This window comes from Mobula hypostoma, chromosome 25, assembly GCF_963921235.1.
Source record: "Mobula hypostoma chromosome 25, sMobHyp1.1, whole genome shotgun sequence".
In the NCBI taxonomy this organism is placed as follows: Eukaryota; Metazoa; Chordata; class Chondrichthyes; order Myliobatiformes; family Myliobatidae; genus Mobula; species Mobula hypostoma.
The window spans coordinates 19,367,879-19,395,286 of NC_086121.1; the positions used below are offsets into that span (position 1 = coordinate 19,367,879).

The 27,408-nt window shown below is 42.7% G+C and overlaps 1 long non-coding RNA gene across 3 annotated transcripts in view; it reads left to right on the plus strand.

The window, feature by feature from the left end:
* LOC134337881 (uncharacterized) overlaps window positions 1-27,408 on the plus strand; it is a 116,826-nt gene that overhangs the window by 73,584 nt on the left and 15,834 nt on the right. Inside the window, exons 1-2 of one of the 3 annotated variants that reach the window (XR_010016104.1) lie at window positions 17,124-17,459; window positions 25,763-25,834. This is a non-coding gene — a long non-coding RNA (uncharacterized LOC134337881). Of the gene's footprint in view, window positions 1-17,123; window positions 17,460-25,762; window positions 25,835-27,408 lie in introns of those variants that run through there. The other 2 variants (XR_010016102.1, XR_010016103.1) reach the window with 2 other exon arrangements.

Genomic DNA, 27,408 nt, shown 5'->3' on the forward strand with positions numbered 1-27,408 from the left:
GAATGAGTCTCTGGCTGAATGTATTCCTGTGCCCACCCAGTACATTATGTAGTGGATGGGAGACATTGTCCAAGATGGCATGCAACTTGGACAGCATCCTCTTTTCAGACACCACCATGAGAGAGTCCAGTTCCATCCCCACAACATCACTGGCCTTACGAATGAGTTTGTTGATTCTGTTGGTGTCTGCTACCCTCAGCCTGCTGCCCCAGCACACAACAGCAAACATGATAGCATTGGCCACCACAGACTCGTAGAACATCCTCAGCATCATCCGGCAGATGTTAAAGGACCTCAGTCTCCTCAGGAAATAGAGACGGCTCTGACCCTTATTGTAGACAGCCTCAGTGTTCTTTGACCAGTCCAGTTTATTGTCAATTCGTATCCCCAGGTACTTGTAATCCTCCACCATGTCCACACTGACCCCCTGGATGGAAACAGGGGTCACCGGTACCTTAGCTTTCCTCAGGTCTACCACCAGCTCCTTAGTCCTTTCCCCTTTCAGAATGTCCTGTACTTGCTGGGGGCCATCCTTGACCCGGGCACCAGGGGGGCAACACACCATCCTGGAGTCTTCATTGAGACCCCAGAAATGCCTATTGATCCCTTACTCTCCATTCCCCTATCACAATCCATTGCCTGACTTCACCCTTCCCTTCTTTGCCTCAGAACCTGGCACAATGCTGGTGCTGGCTTCAGAATAGTAATTCCCCCCCAGTAGCATCCAGAGAGGTATCGATGTCACTGAGGACATTGGCCACCCTGTAATATCTGCCTACTCCCTTTAGATCTCCTGCTAGTGAGCCATCTATCTGTAGGCTACACCTTGGGTGTGACCACATCACTGGAGCTCCCAACTAGCACGTCCTCAGCATCCCAGATGATTGTGAGTACATTCAACTGCACCTCCAGTTCCTTAATCCGGTCTGTCAAGAGCTGCAGCTGGGTGTACTTCTCATAGATGTAGTCATCAGGAGGACTGTGAGTTTCCCTGATTTCCCACATTTTGTAGGAGGAGCATTCAACTACCCCAACTGCTATTTTGTCTACACTAAGTCAAAGGACATGGATTAAAGAAAAATAAAAACTGTACCTGCTCTCTGTCTGTGTTTCCTCACAAAACCTCCTGAGCCAAAGTTTCAGAAATCCCACTCCTGCACTGGCACACTCTGACAATGGCCACTCCCAACAAATTAAAAATAATAAATTCAATTAAATGCAGTTAACTAATATAACTCAATTTAAATGGTATTATTAATCTAATTAAAATAAAAAGAAAACACCCAACTCTGCCCACAAATGTTAGAGCTATTATATAGTTCAGTGTCAAAATCTTGTTCAATGGACACTGCTGTGCAGAATTTTGAGATAGTTTTCCTATTGTATTCTGCTAATGGCAGTGCATCAGCTGCTGATTCCTGCACTTCTTTTCAGAATCAGAATCCGGTTTATTATCACTGGCATGTGATGTGAGATTTGTTAACTTAGCAGCAGTTCAATGCAATACATAATCTAGAAGAAGAAGAAAAAAATAAATAAAAAGTAAACAATTACAGTATACATATATTGAATAGATTAAAAATCATGCAAAAACATAAATAATATATATTAAAAAGTGTGGTGTTCACAGGTTCAATGTCCATTTAGGAATCGGATGGCAGAGGGAAAGAAGTTGTTCCTGAATCGCTGAGTGTGTGCCTTCAGGCTTCTGTACCTCCTTCCTGATGGTAACAGTGAGAAAAGGACATGCCCTGAGTGCTAGAGGTCCTTAATAATGGAAGCTGTCTTTCTGAGACACCGCTCCTTGAAGATGTCCTGGTACTTTGTAGGCTAGCTGACTAAATTTATGACCCTTTGCATCTTCTTTCGGTCCTGTGCAGTAGCCCCACCCCCATACCAAACAGTGATGCAGCCTGTCAGAATGCTCTCCACGGTACATCTATAGAAGTTTTTGAGTGTATTTGTTGATTTACCAAATCTCTTCATACGCCTAATGAAGTATAGTCGCTATTTTGCCTTCTTTATAACTGCATCAAAATATTGGGACCAGGTTAGGTCCTCAGAGATCTTGACACCCAGGAACTTGAAGCTGCTCACTCTCTCCACTTCTGATCCCTCTATGAGGATTGGTATGTGTTCCTTCGTCTTACCCTTCCTGAAGTCCACAATCAGCTCTTTCATCTTACTGACGTTGAGTGCCAGGTTGTTGCTGCGGCACCACTCCACTAGTTGGCATATATCACTCTTGTACGCCCTCTCATCACCATCTGAGACTCTACCAGCAATGGTTGTATCGTCAGCAAATTTACAGATAGTATTTGAGCTATGCCTAGCCACACAATCATGGGTATAGAGAGTAGAGCAGTGGACTAAGCACACACCCCTGAGGTGCACCATTGTTGATCGTCAGCGAGGAGAAGATATTAGATAGATTATGAGGACACACAGTCCTCTTTTATTGTCATTTAGTAATGCATGCAGTAAGAAATGATACAATATTCCTCCAGTGTGATATCACAGAAACACAGGACAGACAAGACTGAAAAAAACTAACAAAAACCACATAATTATAACATATAGTTACAACAGTGCAACAATACCATAACTTGAAGAACAGGCCATGGTCACAGTAAAAAAGTTCAAAGTCTCTCGAAAGTCCCACCTCTCACGCAGATGGGAGAAGGAAGAAAACTCTCTCTGTCATGCCCGACCACAGTCCGACTCTGAGTCGTCCAAAAACTTCGAACTCCGATCAGCCCTCCAACACCGAGTACCGAGCATCATCTCTGCTGAATGCTTCGACCCCAGCCTCGGTCGCCAGCAGCAGGCAAAGCTGGGGATTTTGGGGCCTTCCCTCCGGAGATTCCGGACCACACATTAGCAGCAGCAGTGAACTGGGCATTTCAGAAGTTTCTCCAGATGTTCCTCTGTGCTTCTCATGTCTGTCTCCATCAAATCAGAATTGTGCATGGCATCCTACTTACAAATACGATACAATTTCACCGGAGAGCTGTGTGCGCTGCGTCATGCCGCCATCTTCTCCTCCCGCCTCACCAATCTGCACAGATTGTGGTCTTCCAGTTAGGAAGTCGAGGATCCAATTGCAGAGGGAGGTAAAGAGGCCCAGGTTCTGTAACTTGTCAATCAGGATTGTGTGAGTGATGGTGTTAAATGCTGAGCTATAGTCGATGAACAGCATCCTGATGTAGGTGTTTGTGTTGTCCAGGTGGTCTAAAGCCATGTGGAGAGCCATTGAGATTGCGTCTGCCATTAATCTATTGTGGTGATAGGCAAATTGCAGTGGGTCCGGGTCCTTGCTGAGGCAGGAGTTCAGTCTAGTCATGACTAACCTCTCAAAGTATTTTATCACTGCAGATGTGAGTGCTAGAGGGTGATAGTCATTAAGGCAGCTCACATTATTCTTCTTAGGCACTGGTATAATTTTCACTCAACAGTGCCTTGTTTCCGAGCTCACTTTAAGCCCCCTTAGTTCTGCTCTTCAAGTCTCCATGAAACAAACCAGGGCATTGGTTCTGTTGTTCACTTGAATCTTACTGTGGCCTTGTTTCCGATAGTCTTTCAAAATGACCAAGTCATAGGAAACTTTATTGTTCTACTGTGTTTTATGAGTGTCAATATATCTTCTCTTAGCAGGTATAATATACATGAATTAGATAATACATAAGCCAATAAAAGAGAAAATCTGCTGATGTGGCACAATCAAGGTCCCATGCATGCAAGATTAATCTTTTTAATGTATACAGCTACGAAGTTTGTTATTCTATTACGAAGTTAAGTTGTTGCTGCAGTTGCCATTTGCTGCTGCTTGCCTTTCATAGCTCTGGTTAATTGGAAAAGTTCCAGCTCCACCTCTTGGCTACGTGTCCTGTCAACATAAAGGTAAACCTTTAATCACGGCACACACCTCACGTACAAGCCATGCTCTAATTGTGCTGGTGAAAAGTAAACAGGCATCTGCTAAAGCAACAGAGTTTCAGTGATGAGCACAGAGTATCTGCTCTGACTGATAAAAGACTCAAGTTACTGCAGAGTGAGAATAGTGTATCTTGTTTAATATCAATAGTGACACGGTCCCCACAGTAAGCCTCCAATTAATCATGATAGGAGATAATACCTTGCATATGCCAGTATGCATGCATGCACATCCACACGCATGCATGCCCACACACAGCTGCGCATATACAGGTTTGCTCATAAAGAACCACTACACACATTCCCAGGCGCATATATACACAAAACACACTCACTGGCATGTGCATTCAGCTGCACAAACACAGGTACACATATGTTCAAACATAGTCACGGATACACATTTATAGGTACACACAATACATAGATACACTGCATACAGTACTGTGCAAAGTCTGAATCTTCAGTAAACCCTGTTAATTTAATCCTGGGGGTTAATATAAAGCTAGGATGCCTAATATACTCTGTGTTGTGTGTGTGTGTGTGTGTGTGTATTATATAACACAATTACAGTACTATAATTACTATATAGAGTTCCACAGCATAGTAAATTTTGAATTGTCTCATTCAGGCCTAAAGATTTAATTGCTGTGGACGATTTGTGGAATACTGCCTCTCCCAACAAGGGGTGGGTGGTGGGGGAGCGTTCTCTGCTTGACAACTGAGAGTTATGGCTGTGATACAATCTCGGTTCTGGAGCCTCCTCTGTGGTGGTTGTAGGAGATGACTCCAGGACTGCAGGAAGTGGTTCTGACAGCTCTGGGCATCTTTCTTTATCCTTTCTTATCCAATATTCTCTTGACATCCTCTGGACACGTTGGCTTCCTGAACAGTGCACGGCAAGCTGCTCGATCTGCCGATCTGTCCCAGGCCACCAGACAAAGCTTTGAGCCAACGCTTTCATTTTGACCATGCCTAGATGGTCGGCATGTAGCTCCTCCAACACTTGAGTTCTCAGTTTGGATGGTGCAACAACTCTCAACTCCCACGTAAGGCAACCCCCATCAAGGAGAAGTTCATCCCAGCGCTAGTAAAAATGGGGGAATTAGAATTTCTGTTGCACATTCCAGGCATTTTGGGTGGCCGTGTAGACCTGAGACTGTGTGGGATCTTTTCTGGTTTTCCTTTGGTCCATCTCTGCCATAATAGGGACACTTTTGATTTGCCTTAGGTAGAGTACGGCAAGAGGAGTGTCCTTATTATATGTAACTATTTCAGGTATTTACCAATCCAAGAGTAAACAGGTCAATCCATCGGAATTTCCATGATTTGTCATCCTCATAAATTTAATCTTGTAATTGTGTCTCCCAAGAAACAGAGCCCATCTCCGCATTTGTGCTGCTACTGTTAGTGGAACAGCCTCCTGCGGATTGAAAAAGTTCATTAATGGGGTAATAATGAGGGCAAACTTTCTCCCATACAAATCCTGGTTGCAAAGTTTTGCGCTCCAAACCAGATTCAAGGTCTCTCTGTCAATCTGCGCATATTTTTTCTCTGCCGTGGTAAGGGAGTATGATGCAAGGACTACTCTTACATCCCTCATAACTTGACATGACTCAGCTATGCCATAAGGAGAGATGTCATAGGCAAGCTACACTGGACAATGTGGATAGTATTTACTGTCATCATTTCCTTCGTCTTTTAGAAAGCCACCTCACACCGCTTTGTCCATTGTCATTTTTTCATGATCTGTAGAAATTAGTTCAAGGGATGGAGCACAGTAGCCAGGTTTGGCAGGAACCTGTTATAGTAATTGACAAATCCTAAAAAGGACTACAACTGTGACATGTCCTTTGGCTTTGGGGCATCCACCACTGCCTGAATTTTCTCAGCACACTTGTGTAATCCTGGTGCGTCAATGGTCAATGGTGTGACCACAGTAAGTGATGCTTGGTTTAAAGAATTCACACTTGTTGCGTTGTGCTCTGAGCCCCTAATCTTCTAATCTTTTTAACACTCTCTGGAGATTTTGGAGCTGTTCCTTGTCATCCTCACCGATAACAATGATGTCACCCAGGTAACACTGAGTACCTGGTCAGCTTTGTAGCACCTGGTCCATAGCTTTCTGCCAGAGTGTAGACACAAATGCTATTACAAAAATAAGCCTATTATAGCAATAAAGCCCAGTATTTACAGTGAAAAATACTACGGACACTTCTTCAATCTCCATCTGTAGCTAGTCCTCATCTAAGTCCACTTCACTGGAGTATTTCCCTCAAGAAAGAGTTGCAAAGATATCCTCTATCCTGGGCAGAGGATATTCATTTACCTTCAGTACTGGGTTGATGGCAAATTTAAAATTGCCACAGCTCCTGACAGACCCATTCTTCTTGGCTACTGGGACCACTGGCATTGCTCATGGGCTCCACTCAAATTTGGAAAGAATTCCTTTGGCCTCCATGTGGTCTAGCTCGTTGGCAACTTTATAAGGAACTGGATGGGTTTTGTAGAACTTTGTGTATGGCATTTTCATTTGACATTATTTTACCCTTGATATTTTTGAGTTTTTCTGGAACATTGCTGTGGCATCATCCAGTACCTTTCTTAATTGACTTTCATTTGACTCTATTGCAGGGGATATGGCATGCAAATGGCAGGTAGATCTCAAATTAAGTTGTAGTTGTCTCAGCCAATCATGGCCCTGCAATGCTGGCCCCCTCCTGTTTCTTTTTTTTACCACATACAAGCCCAACGTGGCTTTTTGGTTGTTGTATTTTAGTGTTACAAATGTCATTCCCATAGGAGTTATCTTTTCTCTTGTATAAGTTCTTAGTTGGATACGTGCAAGCTTCAGTTCAACACCTTTGAAATGCTATTCAAACTATTTTGTGGAATGACTGAAACAGCTGAACCAGTGCCCAATTTCATTTTAATTTTTTACTGTTCAGTTCTGGTGTGAGCCATATTACTTGAATCTTGTTAGTTTTCACATGGTAAATCTCAGGACTACATAGTACTGTATACCTCTCAACAATATCAGATTTTTCATCAACAGCAAGCAGATTAATGCTCTTTTTGAAACTGCAGCTTGACTTTTTATCTTTTTCTCTTCCCTGTGCAGTCTATTTTTCTTGTCTATTCAATATGCTCTCTGTATGTGTCCTACTTTGTTGCATTTTCTGAAGTTTCGCCTTTAAACCTGCGAGTATGCGAGCCCCTGCCACAGTGGTAACACAATTTGTTCAGCCAGGCCGGTTTCTGTTTAGATGTTGTAATTTTGTTCACACTAACTTTCTGCAACTCAATTGTGTCTCTGTCTGCTGTTTCCATTGATACAGTGATTTCAACTGCTCTTTTCAATGTGAGTTGTGCTTCAGTTAGGAACCATTTTTGAATGCTTTCTTGTGAGATTCCACAAACTAAATGATATCTCAACCCATCACTGAACTGACAATGCTCAATTCCTTCAATTCAGACACATAAGCTGAAATGGACTCCCCTCCCTTTTGATACCACTTGTGAAACCTAATGCATTCTTCAATCAGCAATGTTTTCAGTTCGAAATGTTCCTGCATTACTTTCATGATATTAGCAAAGCTCATTTCAGATGGTTTGATTGGAGCAGTAAAACTACTAAGCAAACAGTATGCTCTTCTACCAATCACATTCAGCAAAATTGGCGCAACACACATCAAAGTTGCTGGTGAACACAGCAGGCCAGGCAGCAACTTTTATGTGTGTTGTTTGAAGTTCCAGCATCTGCAGATTTCCTTGTGTGTACTCATTTCTCATTAGCTATTTCATTTACTTCAAAATACTGCTCAATTTGTTTAGTATATAACAACTAGTTACCTCTTGTACAGTCAAATGCATCTATCTTTCCGATGTAGTCATCCATTTTTGCTTTTTAAAAAATTTATGATTATAATTACCTGGTACTCATTGTTTATGAACTCATGTATTTAGTCTGTTTTCTGCCTTTTATTTTAACTCAACTGTCTCTCTCCTCTTCCAAAGAAACTACATGCTGCATTTTTTTTTAACTTGACTGTTTCTCTCCTCTTGAGAAGAAAACGTGGTGTGCTTTTCAAATATTCAACCGGCTCGCTCATCTTGTGAAGAAAAAATACGCTGTTCTTCAACGAATGGATAGTCTTCCTGGGTTCATTTTAAAACTTGCCATTGTTGTGTTCTTTATACGTACTGTGGGTTACCAAGAACAAACCATATTCTGGAAGAATTAAAACTAGAACTTTTATTTACAACAGCAACAGCAACCACGTTTTTAACCTACAAGTTTCTAGCTCATTCTGTCATTTCTGTGCATGCTCTGAACTCTGTCCAATCACATTCTTAGACATGACACGTGATATCACCACATCTTCCTTCCCTTAAAAAGAAAAAAACAATTAGCAACATTGATCAGAACAAATACATAATTTAACATGTCTCTATCAGTCTCTCTGGGAGTTTACAAACATGAGTAGACCTTCCAAGTGGTTTACGCAGTTCTTGTGTTTCGTTGTTATTTCCATGTTTTGTCTGATCTGCATCAGTTAACTGAAACTCTGAAGTTGGTTCTTTCTTGAGGTCTTTGCGATTTCTTCTTAACACTGCTCCTTCTTCCGTTTGGACCATGTATGATCTGGGTTAAACATAGAAACATCGAAAATAGTATGATCATGATTCAGTATGATCATGGCTGATCATCCAACTCAGAACCCTGTACCTGCCTTCTCTCCATACCCCCTGATCCCTTTAGCCACAAGGGCCATATCTAACTCCCTCTTAAATATAGCCAATGAACTGGCCTCAACTGTTTCCTGTGGCAGAGAATTCCACAGATTCACCACTCTCTGTGTGAAGAAGTTTTTCCTAATCTCGGTCCTAAAAGGCTTCTCCTTTATCCTCAAACTGTGACCCCTCGTTCTGGAATCCTCAAACTGTGACCCCTCATTCTGGTTGTACTTCTTCAAGTACTGTAGCTTTCGTAATTCCTTCCACTTCCATTTGTGATGAAATACGATCTTCTTTTCTAATTCATTCATTAACTGTGTAATCTCTTAAGCTGTGTAATAGAAGTTCTAGTTCTATTCTTCCAGAATATAGTTTGTTCTTAGTAACCCACAGTACGTATAAAGAACACAACATGGTGTCAGAAGTCAGTCTGGAAGAATAATACGTTTCGCTAACATGGGAGAAGTGAAGATAACCGAAAAAAAAGAGCGCAAACTTTTTTGTTGTTTGCTAACAGCTTTAAAAATGAAAGTTTTGCAACCCCCATCGATGCTTCAGCCGACTGGAAACATAGCTGAAAACTGGAAAAGATTTAAACAGTGATTTAAAATTTATTTATTGGCAAACGGAGCAGATAAAAAACGGAAAAAACGAGAGGTGTGATTCTACTCCACGTAATAGGTGATGACGTGATTGAGGTATATAATCAGTTTGTTTTTGAAGATGGAAATAATTTAAATTTAAAAGCGATAATGGAAAAATTCGAAGCATTTTGTATACCGAAGCATAATGTGATATATGAAAGATGTAAGTTCTTTACATGTAAGCAGAAAACTGGCCAAACGATTAATCAATTTGTTACGGAGTTGAGACACCGCAGTAAAACATGCGAGTTTGCAGAACTGACAGACTCTCTCATTAAAGACAGAATTGTTTGTGACATTTTGGATAATGGTCTGAGAGAAAGACTGTTGAGAGAAAAAGACATCGACTTGGAAAAAGCTTTGGCGTTCTGCAAAGCTTCGGAAACTGTGACGTCGCAGGCTAAAGAGCTTTTTATTGAAAACTACAACATACACACTGTGGGGAACCGCGAGCATATTAGAAAAAATAATGAAGCGACAATGAAACCGACAGAGAGCAAGACGTCATCTGAGAGAAAAAAAATTTGTGATCGCTGTGGACGGCACCACCGACCAAAAAAGTGCCCAGCGTATCGGAAAATGTGCAACAACTGCGGTAAGAGTAACCATTTTTCACGCTGTTGCAGAAGTAGAAGGAAAATAAAACAAGCAAATGCAGTGCTTGAAAATGAACTTGAGGAGTTTTATATAAATGCACTTTGTGAAAACAAACAAAGTAAGAGTGACTGGATTATGCCATTGCAAGTGAACCAAAACAATATTCTGTTTAATCTTGATACTGGAGCACAAGAAAATATTCTTGCAGAATCTGAGTTAATGCATTAAAGCCAAGACATAAACTACATCAGACAAATATTAAATTGACTGGGTATTCAGGTGCAAACATTCCAATTAAAGGAACATGTGTGGCAAAAGTATCACACAAAAATATTGTGCACACGCTTTCATTTGTGGTCATGCCAAAAAATGTAAAGTCAATACTTGGTTTATCTGCCTGTGAGAGACTGAATTTGGTGAAAAGAGTATTAGTCCTGGACAGTGACACAGAGTCAGAATACAGTGACTTGATAAAAGAACAAAACAGAACAGAATTTGATTCCAACGCGGCAAAAGTAAAAGAAGTCATAAAGAAAGATCCCAGACCCATCCCTTTGTAACCAGCATCTGACAAAGTATTGCCAGTACAGTACAATACTGATCTGAAGCCAAAGAGTGTCAAGAATCAGGATCCAATTGAAGAAGCAATTAGCATTGTTTGGATTTGTTATTATCTATTTCCCCACTTCTGATATTAGGCTGATAGAGTGAAGAATTGTTGCTTTAGTGCAACAGTGTAATGTTCAAATTCCACTTGTAACCTGGCATTGAAGAAAGATTGTATAATGTGGCCAGGATCTCTGAAGTTTCCTTTCTACATCGCGTAGCAACCCAATATCTATAATCAGGTGAGCTTTTCAAGCAAGTAACTTTTTAAACTATTTATTCTGCACCTTACTGCATTTCTGTTTCAATGCTAGGTTGACAGCAGCTTCCTTGTTGCTGGTGATAGGGTTAAAATGGAGATCAAATGGGTTTCCTTCATTCAGACGACAGTGAATCTTTGAAATTGTCCACCTCAGAAGAAAGTGAGTGCTTGGTAGATGAGCTTATTCAAGGATGAGATGGTGAGATCTTTAGAACTCAGAGTGACCAAGAAATTAAAAAATAAACAGTTGGAAAAACACTGTGGGTCAAAGCAGCGTCTGTGGAGGCAAAGGGATGGTCGATTATTTCTTTACTTCCACAGCAGCTGCTCAGTTCCTGAGTCCTCCCAGCAGTTTATTTTTTGCCCTAGATTCCAGTAATTTACGTCTCAAGCATTAGGGTTAGTATTTGGTCTAGAGATTGTACTGATTAGAATGGAAATTGGATGGTTCAGCCATGACTTAGACAAATGGTGGAGAAGACTACTGGGATCATCTGGCTGACTTCTGTCCTGTATCTTGGGATTTTTATGTTCTTTTCATAGATTCATAGTGCGTATTTAGTATACCAGTATTGTCATCTGTTTCCACAACACATACAAAATGCTGGTGGAACGCAGCAGGCCAGGCAGCATCCACAGGAAGAAGCACAGTCGATGTTTCGGGCCGAGACCCTTCGTCAGGACTAACGGAAAGAAGAGATAGTAAGAGATTTGAAAGAGGGAGGGGGAGATCTGAAATGATAGGAGAAGACAGGAGGGGGAGGGATGGAGCCAAGAGCTGGAAAGTTGATTGGCGAAAGGGATACAAAGCTGGAGAAAGGAAAGGATCATGGGATGGGAGGCCTAGGGGGGAAAGACAGGGGGAGGGGAGCACTAGAGGAAGATGGAGAGCAGGCAAAGAGTTATTGTGAGAGGGACAGAGAGAGAGAAAAAAGGGAAAAATAATAAATAAATAAATAAATAAATAAGAGATGGGGTAAGAACGGGAGGAGTGGCAATAACGGAAGTTAGAGAAGTCAATGTTCATGCCATCAGGTTGGAGGCTACCCAGATGGAATATAAGGTGTTGTTTCTCCAACCTGAGTGTGGCTTCATCTTTACAGTAGAGGAGGAGGCCATGGATAGACATATCAGAATGGGAATGGGACGTGGAATTAAAATGTGTGGCCACTGGGAGATCCTGCTTTCTCTGGCGGACAGAGCGTAGGTGCTTAGCGAGTCTTGCCAATATATAGGCTGAACCGGGAGCACCGGATGCAGTATATCACACCAGCCAACTCACAGGTGAAGTGTCGCCTCACCTGGAAGGACTGTCTGAGGCCCTGAATGGTGGTGAGGGAGGAAGTGTAAGGGCATGTGTAGCACTTGTTCCACTTACACGGATAAGTGCCGGGAGGGAGATCAGTGGGGAGGGATGGTATAAGGTGTTGTTCTTCCAAACCAAGTGTCGCTTCATCTAGACAGCAGAGGAGGCCGTGGATAGACATATCAGAATGGGAATGGGACGTGGAATAAAAATGTGTGGCCACTGGGAGATTTCTGTCTGGGTAGCCTCCAACCTGATGGTATGAACATTAACTTCCATTAATGCCCCTCCTCCCCTTCTTACCCCACCCTTAATTAATTAATTAATTAATTCCCCCTTTTTTTCTGTCTCTTTTTTCTCTCTCTGTTCCTCACAATAACTCCTTGCCTGCTTTCCATCTTCCTCTAATGCTCCCCTCCCCCTTTCTTTCTCCCTAGACCTCCCATCCTATGATCCTCTCCCTTCTCCAGCCTTGTATCCCTTTTGCCAATCAACTTTCCTGCTTTTAGCTTCATCCTTCCTCCTCCTGTCTTCTCCTGTCATTTCGGATCTCCTCCTCCCCCTCCCACTTTCAAATCTCTTACTATCTCTTCTTTCAGTTAGTCCTGATGAACGTCGACTGTACTTCTTCCTAGAGATGCTGCCTGGCCTGCTGCGTTCCACCAGCATTTTGTGTGTGTTGCTTGAATTTCCAGCATCTGCAGTTTTCCTCGTATCTGCTTCCACAAGTTTGTTTCCTTTTAGATCCCAAATTGGCCCTGGTTTTCCTTCATCTGTTTTTACATTAATTCAATGTTCTAAAAATACGCCTGGTCTCCTTTTCTATTAGATACCAGTCTATTTTCATACTCTGTTTGACTTTTCTTTGATCATCCTACCCACCTACACTATCATCATCCAATGTTCACCCTTTATGCTGAATCGTATTAAGTTTGGTATCCCTAATCATTGAAGAATTTCGCAAAATGAGATGTGGATAATCTGTACAAGAACCATCTCCTCATTAAAAGCAACCTATTATTACTGTTTCACCTGCAAACTTTCTCAGGCAAAATACAATTTCAACTCTGTATTTAACCCTGTTCCTTTTAGGTATGTTTATGCCTGATTGGACTCTGCCTTTTCCATAACTATTTTAAACTTGGTAGTATGATCAGCATACGTTACTCCCAGTTCAAATACAGCATTGCTTTCTGTTTCATTGGGCTGGAAACGAGAATAAGAAAGCTCTGTCCTTCAGTATACAGAAGCCCATCTACCTTTGATCGTTCTACATTCTAATGCACTGAAATAAATAAGAATCAGAATCAGAGTCCGGTTTATTATCACTGGCAAGTGTCGTAAAATTTGTTAACTTAGCGGCAGCAGTTGAATACATCATATAGAAGAAGATAAAAAAAAAGATAAATAAATAAATCAATTACAGTATACGTATACTGAATAGATTGAAAATCGTGCAAAAACAGAAATAATATATATTACAAAAGTGAGGTAGTGTTCGGGGGTTCAATATCTATTTACCAATTGGATGGCAGGGAGGAAGAAGCTGTTCCTGAATCGCTGAGTGTGAGCCTTCAGGCTTCCGTACCTCCTACCTGATGATAACAGTGAGAAAAGGGCATGCCCTGCGTGCTGGGAGGTCCTTAGTAATGGACGCTGCATTTCTGAGACACTGCTCCTTGAAGAAGTCCTGGTACTTTGTAGGCTAGTACTCAAGATGGAGCCGACTAAATTTACGACCCTCTGCAGCTTCTTTCAGTCCTGTGCAGTAGCACCCCCACCCCCAAACAAGACAGTGATGCAGCCTGTCAGAATGCTCTCCATGGTACATCTATAGAAGTTTTTGAGTGTTTTTGTTGACATACCAAATCTCTTCAAACTCCTAATGAAGTGCAGTCGCTGTCTTGCCTTCTTTATAACTGGATTGATATGTTGGGACCAGGTTAGGTCCTCAGAGACCTTGACACCCAGGAACTTGAAGCTGCTCACTCTTTCCACTTCTGATCCCTCTATGAGGATTGGTATGTGTTCCTTCGTCTTACCCTTCCTGAAGTCCACAATCAGCTCTTTCGTCTCACTGACGTTGAGTGCCAGGTTGTTGCTGCGACACCACTCCACTAGTTGGCATATCTCGCTCCTGTACTCCCTCTCGTCACCATCTGAGATTCTACCAACAATGGTTATATCATCGGCAAATTTATAGATGGTATTTGAGCAATGCCTAGCCACACAGTCATGGGTATGTAGAGAGTAGAGCAGTGGTCTAAGCACGTAACCCTCAGGTGCACCAGTGTTGATTGTCAGCGAGGAGGAGATATTATCACCAATCCGCACAGATTGTGGTCTTTCGGTGAGGAAGTCGAGGATCCAATTGCGGAGGGAGGTACAGAGGCCCAGGTTTGGTAATTTCTCAATCAGGGTTGTTGGAATGATAGTGTTAAGTGTTGAGCTATGGTCGATGAGCAGCATCCTAATGTAGGTGTTTGTGTTGTCCAGGTGGTCTAAAGCTGTGTGGAGAGCCATTGAGATTGTGTCTGCCGTTGACCTATTGTGGCATTAGCCAAATTGCAATGGGTCCAGGTCCTTGCTGAGGCAGGAGTTCAGTCTAGTCATGACCAACCTCTCAAAGCATTTCATCACTGTAGATGTGAGTGCTACTGGACGATGGTCATTAAGGCAGTCCATATTATTCTTCTTAGGCACTGGTATAATTGTTACCTTTTTGAAGCAAGTGGGAATCAGAGGTATCTTGGGGTCCGAGTCCATAGGACACTCAAAGCTGCTGCGCAGGTTGACTCTGTGGTTAAGAAGGCATACAGTGCATTGGCCTTCATCAATCGTGGGACTGAGTTTAGGAGCTGAGAGGTAATGTTGCAGCTATATAGGACCCTGGTCAGACCCCACTTGGAGTACTGTGCTCAGTTCTGGTTGTCTCACTATAGGAAGGATGTGGAAACCATAGAAAGGGTGCAGAGGAGATTTACATGGATGTTGCCTGGATTGGGGAGTATGCCTCATGAGTGAACTTGGCCTCTTTTTCCTTGGAGCGACCGAGTATGAGAGGTGACCTGATAGAGGAGTATAAGATGATGAGAGGCACTGATCGTGTGGATAGTCAGAGGCTTTTTCCCCAGGGCTGGAATGGCTAGCACAAGAGGGCACAGTTTTAAGGTGCTTTGAAGTAGGTACAGAGGAGATGTCAGGGGTAAGTTTTTCACGCAGAGTGGTGAGTGTGTTGAATGGGCTGCCAGCAATGGTGGTGGAGGCAGATACGGTAGGGTCTTTGAAGAGACTCCTGGACAGGTACATGAAGCTTAGAAAAATAGAGGGCTATGGGTAACCCTAGGTAATTTCTAAGGTAAGGACATGTTCAGCACAGCTTTGTGGGCTGAAGGGCCTGTATTGTACTGTAGGTTTTCTATGTTTCTATGTTTCTAACTTCTGCCCGTAGCATTGAGAGGTTGAATATGTCCTTGAATACTCCCGGCAGTTGGTTGGCACAAGTTTTCGGAGACTTACCAGGTACTCCATCGGGGCCTTCCGCCTTGTGAGGGTTCACTCTCTTTAAAGACAGCTTAACATCGGCCTCGGAGACAGAGATCACAGGGTCACTGGGTGCAGCGGGGATCTTCAAAGCTGTAGTTGTGTTCTCCCTTTCAACCTGGCATAGAAGGCGTTGAGTTCATCTGGTAGTGAAGTTTCGCTGCCGTTCATGCTTTTGGGTGTTGCTTTGTAGGAAGTGATGTCTTGCAAACCCTGCCAGAGTTGTCGTACAACCGATGTCGCCTCCAACCTTGTTCGAAATTGTCTCTTTGCCCTCCGCAAGTCATACCTGATTTTCTAGTACAGGTCTGGGTCACCAGCCCTGAACGCCACTGATCTGGCCTTCAGCGGACCATGTACCTCCTGGTTCATCCATGGCTTTTCATTTGGAATGCACAGCAAGTCTTTGCAGGCCCTCTATCTTGGCCTGAAACGTCAACTGTTTCTTCCCAGTCCTGAAGAAGGGTCTCAGCCCAAAACATCGACTTTTTATTCCCTTCCATAGATGCTGCCTGACCTGCTGAGTTCCTCCAACATTTTTTGTATATTATCACTATTGTGCCGATTTGCATGTTTTTGTAGTTTGCGCTCTTGCCCAAACTCAATATTTAATGGCCTACAGTTAGACTATAGTGGCATAGTAATTCACCTTTTGTTTCTTAGTCCTATCCAATTAGACTCTCATTGTCTCCTCGATCACATCAGTGCTTGCAATGCTTTCTTGGATCAATACTGCAATCCTCACACTTCCTTTACTTTCTCATACTATGTGCTAATCCTCTCCTGTCAGAGCCAGATCACCACGCTTTTCACGACATGCCTAAATATTGTGTATTTTATTCAAAATGTACTACACGCGTTTATACAGATGTATTCCAAATCTATTTTAGACCATTTCACAGTCTCTATCTGGCATGCTACACTTTCTGAACTGTTCTTCACCCAGGGTTTTATTTGCCTTTCCCAGTCCTTATCAGCACACCGCATCTCATCCTTAATATTAAGCCTCTGTGATGATTCCCCTCGTATCTCACTGTTTATGATAAAATTTTAGAGCAATAGATGCCCAGGAAAGGAAATGGTTTACCAAGAACCAATATTGTAAGATAGTTTAACCTCCCCTGGTAGCTCAGTGACTATATCCAAACTACAGTGGCAGACTTGCAAACAGATTCCAAGTATATTTTGTGGTTAGTGTTATGTCAGCTGATTCCTGTGAGTAATCTTTTCCAGGAATAATGGTTTGCTTGAGTTAAATCCTTTGTGAAACAGCTATTCATAACATTCATAACTAATACCGTACACAGATATCTATCTACAGGCATGACTTGGAAACAGACAGTGTGGTCTGCACTGTGAGCTAGAAGGCACGTTCCAGGTATGTGCAATCTAATTTTAGACCAGGAAGTTGAGTCAAATGGAGCGAAACCACATTTTAATCAACACAGAGACCGTGAACGTACCACTCCTCAAAACTGCAGGTTACAGCAAAGGTGGAACGGGGTGTGGGCAGGAAGTTGGTGGTTGCTTTTGGTGAGGGGCCTTGGCTAATCCACAAGCCACAACATCACTTGAAGTGCTAATATGGGTAAAACACTTTTGAATTCGCAGAACAGAACTCTCCCAGGCTTTTCTCCCTGCTCCTCTCATGAAGGTACGAGCACTCACTGGGATTAAGAACCAATTCTATCCTGAAGATGCTGACTTTCACTAACTGCCAATGAGAATCAGGTCATCGACTTGCCCGAAGGTGCTGACACTCACTGGCATGATGCTGACTTTACAGAAGGTGTACCTGAGCAGCACGTGCTAGATCACAAGGTAACAGCTTTAGGTAAGCAAAAGAATCCAGCCCCTTTGCTTACTCCATCTTGTTTTTGTGTACGGTACTAGTATATACAATTATTGATTTGATAGCTCTAGGTTTTTGCTTCTATTCTGCAGCAGAATATTTACCTGTTGCTTATTGATCACTCTTGCTCCTTGATGATACCTGTATCTTGAGGTGAGATGGGATGGGATTTGGTATTGGATGGCTATTGGTTTTGAATTTATACCTCTACCTGGTGACTGGAACCCTCTTCACTTACATCCAGATAATCTGATTAAAAAAAACTGGGAGAATTGGTAGCATTCTGATCTGTTAACCTTGTGCTGTATATTAGTTATGTACACAAACCAGACAGGGGCCTTAACATTTAAGTTGACTGATCCACAACCAACTTCTCTGGAATATGTAGCGAGAGCACTCTCCTATCTTGGAGACAATAGCTTTTCCTGATTTGGCTTTTGAGCAGACTACTCTTGAAAAGTTGGTATGGGTATTGGTATTTGATCCTCCACAATATTCCGTGTGAGAATTTAAACTGGAGGTGGCAGTTTTTTTTTAACGAGGTCGAGTTGCGAGCTCAATATCAACCCGGCGCGGATGGACAGCGTGCTCGGGAGCGGTCTCTCACTGGATCGAACTCCGGAACTTCCGTTCTCGAGCCTGGCGCCACTGGCCTGACGGCATCTTTGTCTGTTTTGCAGATTAAACAATGCAGAGGACAATAAGGTGTAACGTAAAATTAAACTGGATGGGTTATTGAAAGCAAAGGAAAGAATGTGAGCAGAGTACACTTCCCTATCAGCAGAAACAAAAGCCACTCAGTGCAGAATCTAAAATATAGTTCAGAGATGAGGAATAATTTTTAGCTACTGTTCCTCAAAGGAACTTTAGGAAATGATTCTCAGATACGCAAAATGGGCCAGGTTACTGGAATCTTGGAAGTGTGAGCTGCTTTTAATCGACTAAATGGGAAAGGTTGAGTTAAGTGGGGGCCGGTGAGTGATGTGTGAGTGAGAAAGACTGCACAGGGATTAAAAATAAAACTGTCTCCACACTGAGCGCCAGAGGCACATTCCAATGCATGACCTCATTTCCTGCATGTCAGAGTTTATTACGGCTGACTCACCGTCTCTCTGTTGCCTGGTGATTTAGTCTGGGGGGCAATGAGTCCCACCCTCAAAACCTCATTTCCAGAGCACACCCTCAGGTCCAGCTCCGGCACTTTGTTGGTGGTTCTGGTTCACAGCATGTACAGACACTCCATTTCCAACTTCTCTTAAAGGGGCTCAGCAATTTACAGGGAAGTTAGGAGTGCTGACCCACTCTCTCCATTTCAAATTCATTTCAATTTCTCCCAAAGTTATCACTTTTCTCCTCAATATAGGGATCATGGTGGAAACTGCTTTTCCTAGATCGTGACTAATCAAAGCCCAGGCTCCTGCGTTCTTTCCCTGGATGATAATTTAATGATTGTTTAGGTGTTGGTTAAAACATACATTGAATTGCGCTGTTTGTGTTAACAACCCACACAACCTGAGAATGGGCGGGGGGGGAGGGGAAAGTTCTAAGTTCAAAATACATTTATTATCAAAGTATGTATGCAGACCTTCAAGAGAACTACAACCTTGTCATTGGGTTTGGAGGCTTGTGTACCTCAATGACCCGGAGAGCTACGTTGGCTGGAGTCTGGGCTTTATGCTTTGCCTCTTGGTAGGGTCACCCATGTCAGACAGGTCAAAGGGTAGAGGCCAGACTAAGAGTGGTTGCCAGTCCTCCAGGTTTGGGGGTTCAGCTCAAGGCTAACGGCCCTGACTGGTCAAACAAAAAATTGTTATGGATACATGAATGAAGAATCCTTCTGCATCCGAGTGGCCAAGGACAGATAGAGGTGGAGGACCTTCACTGTTGCCCTAAGTGTCAGTGGTGAAATGGGAGTAAACAAGTAGAGTATGCAGTAAACAACGTTGAGATTTGTCTTCCTGTGGACAGCGACAAAACAAACAGACACTCATAGAACCCATTGAAGGGAAAACCAAACACCCAATGCACACAAAAAAAGAACAAATCATGCTCATGGCAAAAAAAAAATGAGCAAACAACACACAGAATATTAACCATCAAACCACAGAGTCCTTGAAACAGTCTAGGAATGTTCAGTTTAGTTCAGATCTATTTAGCGCTGAAACGGTATTACAAATTTACAGGGATGAAAAAGTGCTTCCTATGATGGAGGTTATGTCCACTGAAAATGGGGTAGGATTGGAGGGAGAGAGAAAGCAGCATTGATGGGTCTGAATGGGACAGAGTCTTGGGGTAGAGGTGAGAGGGCAGAATTGGTATCAGGTAGATAGTTAGGTCGGAGAGGTTGGGCTTGAGCCAATCGAAGAGTTGAAAAGGCCCAGGCTGGAGGTAAAATGTATGTCTGGAAGTTCCCCTAGCAAATCCCATGCTATCACTGTACTATAAAGTTTAATTGTCCAGAGAGTGGCCAAATTTATTTGCTTCCAGGGCAACTTGGAGCTATACACCATAATTTGATGTACATCTGACTTAAGCATCACATCAACTTTGCAAGTGCAATTCGCTCCAAGAAATAACTTGCTGAGTTTCAAGATTTAGCAAAAATGAGTTGATGGTCATTCCTAACACATTAGATTATGTTAAATTCATCTTCAGCCATGTAACACTAAAATAACCAACGCTAATCTATTTTCCAAAGGTGGAGCAGTTGAAATTGGAAATGCAATGGAGAATAAAACAGGAAGGCAAAAATATACTGGGTTCTGCAAGATGTTATAGTAGAGTTGGAGGTAGAGAAATTTCACAGCACATTGAAGATCTCGAAACTGAGGGATTGATTAAATGGAAGCTAATCTGGGTCAGTGAACACAAGATGATGGCTGAATGGGACATCATGTGAGTTCATTCATAGGAAGGTAAGTTTTGGAAAGACTCCAACTTGTGATAGGTAGAATAAGGTGGAATATAGAAATTTATTCAACTGGCCCAATCCTATTGTACAGAATCCCAGTGGATCAAATCTGTTTCTATTCACTTTTTTGTACAAAATTCCAATAGAGAAAGTCTCTTACTATTCACTTCTATCATACAGAATTACAAGGAACTATAAACATGGGAAATTCTACAGATGCTGGAAATCCAAAGCAACACACACAAAATGCTGGAGGAACTCAGCAGGTCAGGCAGTGTTTATGCAAATGAATAAACAGCAGATGTTTTAGGCCAAGACCCTTCTTCAGGACTGGAAAGTAAGAAGAAAGATGTCAAGAGGTAGGGGGAGGGGAAGAAGGATAGCTAGGTGGTGATAGGTGAACCTAGGTGGATAGAAAAAATAAAGGCTGGAGTGGAAGGAGTCTGATAAGAGAGGAGAGTGGACCATGGGAGAAAGGGAATGAGGAGGGGACCGAGGGGGAGGTGATAGGTAGGTGAGAGGTAACAGGTCAAGGAATAAAATAAATATGGGGAGGGGGAGGTTTTTTTTTACTAGAAGGAAAAATTGATATTCATGCCATCAGGTTGGAGGCTACTCAGATGGAAAATAAGGTGTTGCCCCTCTACCCTGAGAATGGCCTCATCTTGGCAGAAGAGGAGACTATGCACTGACATGTCAAAACAGGAATGGGAATCGGAATTAAATTGTCTGGCCACCAGGAAGTTCTGCTTTTGGCAAAGTGGTTCGCCACTATAGGCTCTATAATGAGTTAGCCGGGAAGTGGTGACCCCCTCCTGTTACACTGTTTGAGATAACTTATTTTTTTATTCTTTCTTCTCTTCTAATATTTGTGTATTTGTGCACTTGTAATGCTACTGTGACACTGTAATTTCCTTTGGGATCAATAAAGTATCTATTTATCTATCTATCTATCAATTTACGACGGGTCTCACCAGTGTAGAGGAGGCCCCATTGGGAGCACCGAACACGATAGACGATCCTGGCAGATTTGCAGCTGAAGTGTTGCCTCTCCTGAAAGGACAGTTTGGGGCCCTGAATGGAGGTGAGAGAGGAGGTGAATGGGCAGGTGTAGCACTAATGCCACTTGCAGGGTTAAGGGCCAGGAGGGAGATTAGAGGGGAGGAACAAATGGGCAAAGGAATCACAGAGGGAATGATCCCTGAGGAAAGTGGAGAAATGATGGGAGGTAAAGATATGTTTGGTGGTCAGACCCTTTGGAGATGGTGGAAGTTGTGGAGGATGCTGTGTTGACTGCAGAGGCTCATTGGGTGGTAGGTAAGGACAAGAGAAACTCTATCATTATAAAGGCGACTAGAAGATGGGGTGAGCACAGATGTTTGGGAAATGGAAGAGATGAGGGTGAGGAGAGCATCAATTGTGGAGGAAGGGAAACCCTGTGCTTTGAAGGAGGACAACTCTGATGTCCTGGAAAGGAAAGCCACTTTCTGGGAACAGCTACAGCGAAGACAAAGGAACTCAGAAAAGGCAATAGCATTTTTATAGGAGACAGGGTGGGAAAAGATATAATCGAGATAACTGTGGGAATTGGTAGACTTATAAAAGATGCTAGTTGACAGTTTGTCTCCAGCGATGGAGACAGAGAGATCAAGAAAGGGGAGGGGTGTCTGAAATGGACCAAGTGAATTTAAGGGCAGGGTGGAAGTTGGAGGCAAAGTTAATGAAATTAACGAGCTTAGCATTGGTGCATGAAGCAGCACCAATGCAGTTGTCAGTGTAGTGGAGGAGGAATTGGGGACCAAACTCTTACCAGGAAAGGCTTGGAACATGGACTTTTCTACATAGCCAATGAAGAAGCAGGCATAGGTGGGGCCCATAATGGGGCCCAGGTCTACCCTTCGGGTCTGGAGAAAGTTGGAGGGGCCAAAAGAAAAATTATTGAGGGTGAGGATCAGTTTTGCCAGATGGAGGAGGGTGGTGGTGGAGGGAAACTGGTTGGCTATTTTATTGAGAAAGAAATGGAGAGCTTCCAGGCCTTCTTGATTTGGTATAGATGTGTATAGAGCCTGCACATCCATGGAACTATACAATGCCCATTTATCTGCTGGGTTTGTTGGTTTCAAATGTTGAATGATCCTGGATTTATTCTCAGGACTAACTAAATCTCCTCTTTAAGAAGCCCCATCGATAATATTTTAAACATTCAAAAAAAAACAGATTGTTGTTGGAAGCCAGGATGAGGTGTAGAGGATTTCTGTGGACCAAACAGCAAGTGACTGATCTAAATGCTGATGAAGGAGGGAAGAGGGTTTAACTGGAAGCACCACAACTAAATGAAGGTGTGTGTCAGATGTGAGCAAGACTGGGTTAATTCATGGTAACTGCCACAGTTGTATGGCCAGCTTATACTTTGAAGAGTCAGACATTAATTCTGTTTAATTTGAATGAGGTACCAGTTGCGCACATGGAGCCAGAATCGGTGGCTTTAGCAGACTACTGAACTGAATGGAGAATAAGACCACAGAACGATGGCTGCCAAGAACACTGCAGAACATCAGCTCAAGTAGAGCAGCCCATAACCAAATATGTATAAAATTAAATAAAACTTTGCTGGAAGTGTTTTTATAAACAGTGCCAATTTAGGAAATCCTGCAGCCAGCACAAAAATAAATATAACCAAAAGAATAATGTGAGTATAGTACTGGAAATTTGTAATAAAAACAGAAAATGCTGGAATGTTCTCTTTCAGGGTTCCAACAATCACTAATCATTCCCAAATGGTGTGAGGTAGGCAAAGGGAAAGTAAATAGCATTCTTGAATGTGCTACCAGAGCAATGTATTCCTACACTAAGATTACGTTTGCTCTGTTTTATATCTACCACTGGCTCAGAAAGTTGTGGGGGACGGGCATGGTGCCAGCTCTTATATCCGCCAATGATGGGGATAGGGCATTTCCAGAAGGAAGGAGAGCAACGGATATTTCTGTGTTGGCCGAGCTTGGCAATTAGCTTGCAAACTTTTCATCACCAGTCGAGCTGATATCCTCAGTGAGCAGTTGTTGGCGTTTCTCCCTGGGAGTGCTCATACATATACAGACCTCCACCCTTGGCTTGCCTCAGTCCTGATTGGCTACTCCTTCAGCTGACCTTTGAATTAGTTCTTAGGGGTTCAGTAGATGGCATCTTGAAGAGCAATACACCAGTCTTGGTCTTCAGTGATGAGGACAGATTATTAATGGTGAAATATGACTACGGTTTTGAAAGCTTGGTGGATATTCCATAGCACTGTTCTAGGATATGAAGGTCTGAGCTGTAATTGATATAGTCGAGCTGTGTTTCATTCTATTTTTGTTTACTCACACACAAAGTTAACAAGTATTGTCCACCCAGTTGTCTACGTTATGTCATATAGCAGGTGATAAACCCACTAGGCATTTCTCATTCGGTCTGATTATCTGATGGAGCTGATGAGAAGTTTCCCAAATTTCATCCTGATTTAGGCTTAACTTTTTGTTCTCTCTGCTTTGGTGGAGGAATGAAGGTAGGAATTTCTCCCGGCGCAGCCTGTAAGGAGTTTGTACATTCTCCCCGTGATCCATGTGTTTCCTCCAGTCCAGAGACATGCAAGTTGGTAGTTTAATTGGTCATTGTGCTTTGTTCCATAACTCGGACAGGGTTAATTCAGAGGTTGCTGTGTGGCACGGCTTGGAGGCCAGTTCTGCACTGTTTCTCAATAAAGTAAAAATAACATTTAACTGATGGGGGTTGGACCAAATGCCTCTCAGTTTATGTTTGTTGTTTGCCTGTCAGCAGTTTAAAAGGAAAGTTTGTGTTCTTCTGTTGTGCTGGGAGGATGTGATCAATGGAGGCAAGTTGAACTTTCCACCAGTGAAGGTACACGGAGCCATTAATAAGACCAAAAGACCATAAGATATAGGAGCAGAATTAAGCCATTTGGCTCATTGAGTCTCCCCTGCCATTTCATCATTGCTGATCCATTTTTCCTCTCAGCCCCAATCTCCTGCTTTCTCCCACGTATCCCTTCATGCCCTGACCAATCAAAAATCTATCAACCTCTGCCTTAAATGTATGTAAAGACTTGGCCTCCAACAGCTGCCTGTGGCAAAGAATTCCACAGATTCACCGCACCCTGGGCTAAAGAAATTCCTTCTCATCTCCATTCTCAAAAGACGCCCCTCTATTCTGAGGCTGTGTACTCTGGTCTTAGACTCTCCCATCATAGGAAACATCCTCTCCACATCCACTTTATCGAGGCCTTTCACTATTTGATAGGTTTCAATGAGGTCACCCCTCATTCTTCTGAATTGTGGTGAATAGAGCCATCAAACCCTCTTCATATGACAAGCCATTCAATCCTGGAATCATTTTCGTGGATCTCCTTTGAACCCTCTCCAGTTTCAGCACATCCTTTCTAAGATAAGGGACCCAAAACTGCTCACAGTACTCCAAGTGAGGCCTGACCAGTGCTTTATAAAGTCTCAAAATTACATCCTTGTTTTTATGTTCTCGTCTTCTTGAAATGAACGCTCACATTGCAATGACAGAAAGCTGAGGCTCAGATCCCAGTGTGAATCGAGCCAGTTGATCTCAGTCAAGGTAGTTGAAGGATTACTGAACTGGCATGAAAGAGAGGAAACAATAAACCACATGACCTGCTCCCTGTTGCTATCGGGTGCTCTTTGCTGCAAAGTACCCAGAGAGTGGATATTCCGTGAAGTCAGGGATTGCTCAATGACTGTGTTGCCTTCCTCTGCTTGCGTCCTGCAGACTTGCCCTAGCCTGGGCTCACATTAGGAACTTGACTGTGAGATACTTGAGGGGCGGCAATGGGTGATCCCAAACTCCAGACGAGTTGGCATTATTCCTGGTGGGAAAGTACACCGGCATTCCCGAACCCCAATTATCAACAGCAGTTAAAGTTTTGGAAGAACAAACAAGTACAGGTGTAAGGTTGGAGAGGGAAATCTGGCTGCAAGGGATCCTGATAATGTGGATATGAATGACAGGCACCAACTGTAAGCACCTTCTGCTGATATCAAACTCCAAAACCGAGATAGTGCCAGATATTTTTATAACACATCAATTTAGCTGATGGCAAACAGCACAGATTATTTATGGACATAATTACATCTGCTCCAAATATGCCTGTCAGTAAAAACAGTTAATGATTACCTAGAACACAGCACTAATCTCTTTCTCTTTCACTGTCTTCCTGCTGAATAATAACAGATAATGAACACGATTCAAATCTACTAACACTATCCGGAAGCATTATACTTCACCATTCCTTTTGTACTAGACTATTGCAGAGCAGAATTACCTTCTATTTTATCAATATGTTTTGCCTTTGCAGATTTATATTTTCCTCTGTGACTCTTGAAGATGCTGATTCTCAATGGAGTTCAGGCCCTCAACTCTCCTGAAGGTACTTGAAGAGAGGATTAATTTAAACTTTTTCTTTCTCTACAGCCAATTCTGCACAGGCTGGGCAATAACCTATCCTGTTTGGCTCAGAACCACACTAGGGACCAAGATGAACTGAGGAGGCAATGAAGGATTACTTTGGCGCTATCAGGCAAGGGCTGACTGCCCAAGCCAAGGGCACAGTAGGGTGAACTGGAGTGATGGTACGGCTGACAGTTCAGAATGAATAATCCCTGGCACTGGTCCAGCACAAACAATCACTATTTGTTTGTTCATTCACACAGCTCTTTTGATGGGCCCCATTGGCAGTTACCAAGTTGAGGTACTGAAACACAACAGAGGGAAGATGTTTACCGCAATGAATAGTACACCAAAGTTACAACCGATTGAACACCTTCCTTCCTCTCTGCTCCTCAGCTTCAGCAGAACGTACCCAATTCAAGCCCTTTGGCTAAGTTCTGTTTGTAAACAGATTCTCTCTGCTCGCTTTGTGTTGCTGGGAGACAAAATGCACAGCCTCTTATACAAAAGGCCTGTGAGCTGTGTGTTGTTTAGAACCTTGGTGATTTGTAGTCTCCTATTCCACATTGGCAGTGTTCCTCCCCCCTCTTTGTCCCAGGCAGCCAAATGCTGGAATATAACTTGCAATGCAAACTAAGCAGGGCGCAGGGCTGGACTGATCAAAGGTCCAGGATTGTGATGAGATTCGACTCAGATCCATTGATGCCAGACTTCCATTCAAAAGAAGAACGTATATAAAATGGAGCATTTTAAAAGCTTCAGCCTTTGTACCAAGCAAGCTGCTGGCTGCCAATCTCTGGCCACATTGCGGTGGACATCAATCTCACTGCAGCCATTCTTACAGAACACCAGGATTTACCACCTAATGATTTTAGCGTTTCCTTAATCCCATGGGATCCTGCAAGGAATGGGTGATGCTGAATTTTTCTGCAGTGTTTGTACTTACCTACTCACCACAAAGTACACTTTGCAATCCAAATTTTAAAAAAAGCACTTTAAATTAAATTGTTGTTGGGTATGTTTGTTTCTTATTTTGTCCCCTCCAACTCTGGGAGAGTCAGCACCTTAGTGTTGTAAACTCCAGCTAGAACCCGGAAATGAAGAGAAGCAATACAAATATTTTGGAATCATAATATTTCTCGCAGCATCTTGTTTTAGAAATGATTTTTGTCAAAAACGTGTTCTACTGGCATATTGATGTGCCTTCAAATATCTCTTTGAGTATTTTGAGAAATCACAAAGCACCTTCAAAAGTTAAAATTAGTTAGATTGCACCAGTAAGTTTGTCTGCAAGCATTCGAAAGGTGGAAGTCCAGCTGAAGGCTCAGCTGCTTTACCTTCACTAATTTAGAAAATGCAGCCTTGTGTCAGAATAAACAAATAGTTCAGCTGGGTTTTGCCAGTGGCTGAATAGTGGGAAGTGTTTCACTCAGCTCTCAAACCAATACAACTATTACTTCCAACTGGCACGAGCAGAGTCCTCTCGCAGTGGGCCACCCTCGGGGCAGCACGGTGGCATAGCGGTTAGCACAACGATTTACAGTGCCAGACACA